At 35.1% G+C, this 8,823-nt stretch overlaps 1 long non-coding RNA gene across 9 annotated transcripts; it reads right to left on the bottom strand.

The window, feature by feature from the left end:
* Positions 1–2,972: 2,972 nt before the first annotated feature.
* LOC130720901 (uncharacterized) lies at positions 2,973–8,096 on the bottom strand. 9 transcript variants are annotated; one of them, XR_009013280.1, is made up of 10 exons: positions 7,729–8,096; positions 7,308–7,441; positions 5,650–6,749; positions 5,426–5,529; positions 4,682–4,781; positions 4,464–4,509; positions 4,295–4,378; positions 3,358–3,512; positions 3,113–3,229; positions 2,973–3,003 (listed from the first exon to the last, which is right to left on the bottom strand). It is a non-coding gene; the product is annotated as an uncharacterized LOC130720901 (long non-coding RNA). The 9 variants fall into 9 exon arrangements; XR_009013277.1 differs by lacking the exon at positions 4,464–4,509 and having other exon boundaries at positions 5,650–5,694; positions 6,453–6,749; positions 7,729–8,093; XR_009013276.1 differs by lacking the exon at positions 4,464–4,509 and having other exon boundaries at positions 5,650–5,694; positions 6,500–6,749; positions 7,729–8,093.
* Between the last annotated feature and the right edge of the window lie 727 nt (positions 8,097–8,823).

Genomic DNA, 8,823 nt, shown 5'->3' with positions numbered 1-8,823 from the left:
GTTTGGATTGATGGAATATAATGGAGCGGAACGGAGTGGAACATAACGGAGTGGAACGGAACGGAATAAAATTCACTTGCCATTGTTTGGACATTTTATGATGGAGCGGAGCACATTTACCGCCTTCTTGTTTGGATAGTGGACGGAGTGAAACAAATTAAAAATTATTTTACCCTTATTACAATTCAAGTAATTACATAATTCAGTTGTTTTCATTTTGTCAAAATGAATCCACACTTGAATTTCCACATAAGAGGAATTAACAAAAATTCCTTGTTAAGTTCACGAAAAAAATACTGCACCTGGCAAATGATATAGCATATCTAGCCTCACAAAATTCTTCCCACTCTTCTTGGTTATCGTCTTTTTCAATGCCTCTCTTAGCCATTGATAAAATTTTAAGCGTGCTTAACAAAAAACTTCATCTGATTCATATGCCTCTTTCTTCTCCTCTTCCCAACTCAAAATAGCATATCATCTTCGTCTACAATCTCTTCCCACTCTTCTTTAGATTCATATGCCTCTTGATTTGGAATATTGGTTAATTATATGTAATCAATTAATCAATTTAAATGCTACTCCAGAAGCAAAGCTCAGGAACGAGCAACAAGCCACAACACGGGAGTTAGTGGGAAGAAATCTGGACGTGGGAGGGGTAAATTGGAATTTCATAATATTAATGATAAATCAGTTTTTGTTCCACTCCATTCCATCCAATTTTGGGGGGAAGAAAAGTGAGGGAAAGCAATGGTTTATGAGGGGATCAGGTCCATTGGTTTCCATCCCATTCCATCCACTTTTACATAATCCAAACAATGGATCCTTTCCTCCCTCCCCTCCATCCCACTCCATTCCACCCCCTTCCCCCAATCCAAACAAAGCCTCAGTGGTTCTTACTGGTTATACCATTGCCAACCAAGATCCCGGTAAATGGGAAATGACCCAAATCTCCCTCTTTAAAAGGTTCAATTTTTTAAAATTATAGATAATTGAGGCCTAATTGGTTTATATTATTTTAAAACTTCTATTTACTTTGGAAAATGTTGTGGGGCACGACCTTAGGTCACGCACGAAGCAATTTCTGGCGGTTTTAAACCGCCAGAAACCGTAACTTTTCTTTATATTTTAACAGTTGTAATTTTGTGGCGGTTTTAAACCGCCAGAAACCGTAGCTTTGTTTTTTTTTTTTACAGTTGTAATTTTGTGGCGGTTTAAAACCGCCACTAAACTACACTCGTGCACTAGTCGTCCATATTCTCTCGTACCATATAGCATTACTCATTTACTTTTTACGGTTTTTGTGTACAAAATTTTAAAAATAAGTAATAAAAAGTGAAAACAAGTGCCATTTTTTAGGTTGTTTGTACCTCTCTAGCAAGATCCTCTGCAATCCCTTATAGCAAAGCTAAAATCATTAGCACTAGTATAGTACCCGTTTGTCCGTGCGATGCACAGATAATTTATTACGAACTCAACTGTTAATTACAATTATTGGATATTTGATCTTTATGGAGTGATATAAGTGATATAATTTATTACGACCTCAACTGTTGTTATCTTATTTTAATTTTTTAAATGGTTATATGTTATAGTATAAATTAGATGAGTTTCAAATGTTCACTGTGTTTGACACTATCTCAATGTCTTCTGTAGTGCAAACCCCGACCCATGAGAGTTTTTTATACTGTAACTTTAATGTAATTAAAAGTTAAATATGTTCCATGTCCCTAAAAAATTAGGGTGTTTTGGTTTTTATCAAAGTAGGTTATAAAGAAAGTACATCAGTAATATGAGCTGGAGGATATATGGGTTGGGTAGGGCGAGGTTCAGGGATCGATTCCTGGCGGGTGCAATTTATCTTTCCGATGTACCAAACAAATAATAATTCAATATCTATGTAAAATTCTTTATAGTATTATAAAAAGCTTAATGTTTATGGTTCGTATCACCTAGAGGGACCAGGGTTCACTCTCAGTGGCCACACTCTCAGATCAAGTTCACATCACTTGACATATATAGTTCAAACTACTATCATGTTTCTCTGTCATTAGACATGAATGGAAGATAATTATATTTGACTCAACAAATAAAAATTAACCAAGAGTCAATTGGGTGAATTAAAATCTGAATGAGAGAATGAAGATACACTCATAATTAAAGATGACAGAAAGATTCTGGTCGTAATTTGAGATGACTGTGTGAACCAAAATAATGTGAATAAATAAGATTCTTGTAATTTGAAATGATTGTCCAAAAGTCATGCTCATAATTTAACACAATATATGTAATGTAACATACAATTGAGACAAACATAGAGTACATTTAAAATAGACTCCAACATAAAGGGCATGACAAACCCACATAAGCAAAAGGAAAATAAAATCTTGAATCTAGTAGCACTGACCATAGCCCAGATATCCCAATAATTACTTAACATGACAACAATAGCACAACAAAATTCACATCTTACACAAAGCTGTGAAAAAATCAGACCAGGTCCCAGTCATTCCAGTATAAATATACAAATACTACCTATCTAACTTAACACTCCTTATTTTCAGCCTTTTTGAAGTCCTTGAGCTGCTGATTGTTTCTCCACTGTTAATACTACCAATCGATGAGAATACAGCGGAGCGTTCATGTGGTGAAATATCATCTAGGGATGGAACATGTGGGCTCATTTCATAAAGGTTGGCAGAACTTTCACAATTTAAATCAGACATATCACCATCATTGGATAATATTAAGCTGAAAAAAAGTAGGCACATTAGATAAATTAACATATGAGAATTATACAATGTAGATATTGCAAACCTTCTATGGAGTCTGAACATTGGCCTTGTCCTCAAATGCTCCAATGATGCTAAAATGATCACATATTTTTTGACGCGGAAAGAATCATCAAATCGTACACCATGATCAGCTGCCTTCTCAGCCTTGAATAACAGCTCCCAACCAACTAAGTCCATAATCACAGGGGGGGTATTCAAAGGAGGACTTACCCTAAAACAACATGTAAGCACACAAAAATACAGTCACAATAGGTCTGCAGAGCAGTGTTGACATGACAATTATAACATTTAATAAGACACACAAACTAATTTTCGCTAACCTTTCCCCTTGCAACCAGTTCCTTGCAACTATTGACAGTCAGAGTAAAAAAGCACAAATGTTGTGACACCATCAGCATCTCCTACCTCAAACTTAATCTTAAATCTGCATGTTGGTTCTGAATGAAATGGAAAAAAAATTTAATAGAGTGAAATAGTATATATATATATATATATCTTCCAATTGCATAATAAGCTGGACTTTAAATAGAGGGGATTTTAACAATTGGCTAACTTCTATACTTACCGAGGAGTGACTTCCATGACATAGTCTGAGCAACCACCATAGAAATACAATCCATCTTCTGCAGTTACAGCCTTATGACAACGACATGTTGTATACCACCACTTCTCACCCTCAAGCAGCCCAACAATTTTCGCAATCAGTCTGAAGACTCCTTCCTGAAATTTTTTCCAGAAAAAACAATAACATCGGGACTATTCTATCAAATAATAATAGTTGAGGAAAGTAAAGAAAAATCTAAGAGAGGAAAATAAGTCACGACATATCTCAGCAGTAGAATGAAGCTGCTCAAGTGTTTTCCTAGGGAACATAGTGTCCCCAATAAGTCACAACATTCATGCCATCTTGTGTCAAGTGGTTCTGTCAAACCATAAAAACATAAAAGAGCAAGGGGAAGTGTCCCCAACTTACAAAGTGTGCCCAATTTCTTCTTGAAGAATCTAAATCCTTGAAAATAAAAAATATGAATTGGGCTCACTCACATGATCCCAAAGGTAAGCTTCAAAATTGAAGAGAAAAAAAGATCAACTTAGCTAATAGATAGGTAGACACAAACACGGAAAAATTGAGATACACTATGAAGGAGCACAAGAAATAGGTTGAAACACATTTGAGACAGAGGATCAGAATCTATAAATACTTGGTCAGGTACATCAAATAAACAATCTTGAAAATCAATAATTTGACAGTAGCAAGGATTAGACATCACTGCTAAAACCCTATGGATAGCTTTGAAAAAGAACCAAACTTCCTCACCAAACACTGCTGTTTGAAAATCAATCACGTCTACCATAGTATGGAAATGAAGAAAAAAAATGCAGAAAGGAGAAAGGCACAAGCAACCCGAGGCAAGATCATAAGGAAAATCCAGGATTTGGGGGAAAAGTTGGTAAAAAATGGCTAAAATTGATAAAAGGTAGTAGGTTGCGTGATATCTTACCACAAAATCGGCTGATATGGCGGCCCAACACAGGATTCGCGGAAAGAAACAGTACCAACACCTCCCATCAAACTCTAAGGAAAGCTACACACATAGAAGTACCATCAATAGCATGAGTGGAGCAATTGAAGATCAGAGCAAGGGTAATTATGCAAATCATAATTTTTACCAATTTTAAAGTCTTGATGAAAGTAAATAGGAGAAGTCATCACATCCTAAAATGAAATTTGTCAATTTGTTCAATGTTAAAACAGAAAATTACTACTGTATTGAGTTCAAAAGGAGAAAAAAAGAAGAAAAAGGAGAAAACTTGAGTTAACAAACAACACATAAGGGCATGTCTTGGGGTTCTGGTAGGAAAAACAGATGAAAAAAACATTGTCAAACCTTGCAAATGCATCGTTGAGGCAGTGAAGCATATCAACATACTTGCCCTCAAGAGGAAGCAAAACCCACAATAGCCAAGGACCTCCAAAAGATCTGTCACCTGAAAATTTGTATAAGATAAGAATGATCAACAATCATATTGCATGATATTTGCCAAAAAAGTATCAACATTCTTGTTTAGCTTTGTATTGCCAAAAAGTACATTACATTATTACAATCATAATACATGAAATCTGCAATTTCAGTAATTCCAGTTACTACTAAGATTTGTTCAAGATCAACAAACCTACTCTGTAAGTTTCACAATTAAATAATGAAAGCACATAAATGATATCTTGTAACTCATAAAGAGAATGTGAACTGTGTGTATCAGGTTCCATGATTTTTACAATGCTCACTTATATCAGGATAAAATACTCTTAAATAATCAAATAATTTAAAAAGTAGGGAGTAAGCATCTTCAAATTAAACAGTTCAAACCAGTTTCGTGTTAAATTAAAAAGAGATCACTTTAAGAGTCTCATGGACAATGCCAAGGTCACAATTCATCAATTTCCTCAGCCCAAAGAGTCTTATAGATTAGATAGTACTGAGTGTATGTTTGAAAATAAGAAATAAATAAGGCTATGGTTACACATTTTAGCCACTAAATGTCTTCATAAATAACATAACCTGTAATACTGTTGCTTTTAAAAGTTTCAAAAGAAGGAAGAAAAGAGTAGGAGTAATAAGAGTAGTAGCTACCATGAGTTTGAATTCACCTCTACCAGCTTGAGATCTTCTGGAAGTTGCAAAATAATCAACAAAATCTGCCCAAGAGCCCTCTATTCCAATTATGCTCCTCTGCACTACAGGTCAAAAGAGGACAAATACCATAAATTTAGAACACTGATCTTGCATAAATTTTAGGTACTAAAAGCATTTCAGCCTTACAAAATTCTGCACTAAGAGCAGTTCAACTTAGGTACCTTAGTGATACATTCCATGCTTTCCCACGCATAAAATCAGCTATGCTATACTCACAAAGATATGGAGGAAAAATCTCATTAAAAGACATCATGAACAGGATGTAGACAGAGGGAAAACTCAAATATTTTTAAATCAATTTAATATGCTTTCAATAAAATATATTAGTTTAATAGTTGTTAACCTTAAGAATCTGAAAATGTATATATTAATGTTACAAATATTTGCTCAATTTTGTAGGAGAATATGATGTAGCTTTTAGTGGTCTTATTGGTGTCAGTTACATGTTTAGGAGTTAGTAGCTGCACTTCCTAGCTAAAGACCACAAACAAAATGAAATCCAAAATTTTAATAGTCAATGAATAATAGAATGGTAGAGGATTCAATGATGTCTTTTTCCTACACCACAAGCCAGATACAAAATGATGAACACAAATTTATAGAGCATAGCATAATCAAACACACTTAACATAATAATCCAGGACAAAACAACCCTTCAAGTTAATTTATATATGATTTTTTATTTCACGTAGTGAAAGAGTATGCTAATAAGTCTTGTGAAAAAAGGTGCAAAGAGAATCAAAATCGCAGAAGAAAAATGTACGCTAAAAATGAATTCCAGAAAACAGAGTTTGTGCATTAGAAACAACAGCTTCAAAGAACTCTCCTTGAAAAGTGAAACACATTAGCAAATAGTTGTACATAAATTAAACTAAATAGATAAACTGTGGAACATACATCATGAAGAGAGGTAGTAAAATATAGAGATTGGAAACCCACGAAAGAAACAAAAGCATCTTAAAACCTGATACGCTCAAGGGTTTGAGAGGGTTTTATCATGACGGAGAAAACCTGATATTTGGCATCAGGCAGTCTTGGAAAGAAGCAAACTTCTGACCTCTAGCATGGCATAGAAGAAGTAGCTTTCAAAACTTTGCTTTGGAAGAAGCAAATTCCATTCTCGCATCAATCCGAAATCACATTTCCATCTCCAAAATTTCTTTAAATCATGATCTTCTTTTTCATTAACTTTCCTTTGCAGCTATACAGAACCCCTCAAAATCTAATTTGCCAAGTACTCAAATTCCATGATCACCGAAGCCTGAGACCAATTGAGAAAAAAACTGAAACTTTTAGGTAAGAGTAAGTTGTTGGATAGAAAAAACACAAAGTAGTCACAGAACCTGGAAAGCAAGGAAAATAAGTGAAGTTCAATGACAAATCTAATCATGTTCAGCATAAAACCAAATCAGAATTTCCTACTTATCATTATTTACCCCTGATTGCAAAAGGGATTGAAGTTTAAAAACTACATAAAACACAATATTTTAGTTATTTATCATGCTTATCGGTGAGGATGAAGGCTGCCATTTTACCATGAGAGTAATTCATTATATATTGGCTCCAGCAAGCGAGATACATAGCGGCAAAATCAGTGACCTTGATGAACTTGAGGAGTGAAATGATGACAGAAAACAAAAACTGACAGCCATCTTAAAAAGAACTTGTTTGTGCTCAAGCTTAGCAAATCTTAGAATCATCATGTGAAATAAATGTACTTAATTCAAGATTAAAGAGGTTTGGCATGCTTTTGTTACAATCTACTACAACTTGATATTGATAAGCACATGTACAAAACATTGAGAGAACAACAAATAACCTTAGAATCAATGAGGACAGGTTGCAAGGCATATGGTTTAGTAAGTTCACCATTAGAAACATCTCCCACTTCATAATAAACCTTGCTCTGATATTCCATGCTTCTCTCCCAGGGCATAAGCTTCAAATTGAATTCTAAGGTGCAAACATTGGGGAAATCAATGGAAATAAGGGATGGTTTATGAGAAGGGCAAATGGGATATGGGAAAGCAGATGAATGATGGGTTCACAACATGGAGTATTTATAGCAAAATTGAACAAATTTGCTGGCAGAACTACAACTCTATCAGCTGTAGGTACTTGAGTCTATAACATGTGTCTTCAAAAATGCAATTTAGAACAAAAAATGAAGGGAATTCAAATACAGATGAATGAAGGTACGAAAGAATCAAAGTAAATTTATGGTGAATTAGACTACTTACTGATTCAGCCAGAATTTACTCCTTGGAACTGTAATGAAATCTCCAATACAGAGAGAAGGATGAGCAAGCAACAGTAGATCCATGGAGGTGTTGGACCATGAATGGAGCCACCGAATCGGCACAGCAGTGCAATCGGAGAAGACATAATTGATGGATTGGTGAGGAGTGGGTGGAAAGAGGAACGAAAACACGGAATCAGTGCTAGGGTTTCAGATTGATGTGAAGAAAAAGAAGGTTGTGGAAGAGAATTCACGAAATCAGAGGGTGACGACTGGTACGGCGGAGTGGGTAGAGAGGGAGAGGAACACACGAAAGCAATGGGTTGATGAGAGATAGTGATGAACAGTGTCGAAGTGCAAACGACGTCGTATGTGGAACTGGCGAGGGAAAAAAAAACAAAACGAAAATTGAGTCAAAGCAGGACACGTGTCAGAACGTAATTGGATGTTATTTAGCTACAGTAGTGGAAGATTAAGAAGTAGTAGATATGTTTGATATGTTGTATAGTATAAAGTTTGATAGTATTATGCCTGATGGTGGACGGTGGTAGTGGCGACGGTGGAGGATGTAACACCCCATTTTCTGTTATTAGGTTATTTATTATTTTATTTTAATTAGTATTATGGCATATGGTAATTAAGTGATTTTGTTAGATAATTAAGTGATTATGTGATATAGATAAATAAGGTTTTAGGGTTTAGTGTGAGTAATTGAGAGTGGGGCCCATTGTATGGCTATTTAAGGGTTAGGAGTGAAATAGAAAGAAAGAAAAGAAAAAAAATAAGGATTAGAAGAGAAGCAGAACAAGAAACACGTGAAAGCAGAGAAGGAGAGGAGAAAAGAGGAGAAAACTTAGAACTGATCTACAAGAGGTAAGAGTTTGAATTCATGTTTTATGGATTGGTATGATAGTGGATAATGATAGAAAGCATAATTTAGGAACCCTAGGTTGCAAAAATTCCCAAATTGAAATAGTTAGGGTTTGGTTTTTAGATGATTTTGGGGGTAGATGATAGGCTTGCATGATGCGCAGAAATTTACGTTCTCTTGTACCCTTTTTCGTGCTATGTTAACGGCCGAATTTGAAGAAGTAGT

The sequence above is a fragment of the Lotus japonicus genome, chromosome 5, assembly GCF_012489685.1.
Source record: "Lotus japonicus ecotype B-129 chromosome 5, LjGifu_v1.2".
In the NCBI taxonomy this organism is placed as follows: Eukaryota; Viridiplantae; Streptophyta; class Magnoliopsida; order Fabales; family Fabaceae; genus Lotus; species Lotus japonicus.
The sequence above is the reverse complement of the archived record's forward strand: the minus strand, read 5'-3'. Positions and strand labels throughout refer to the sequence as shown.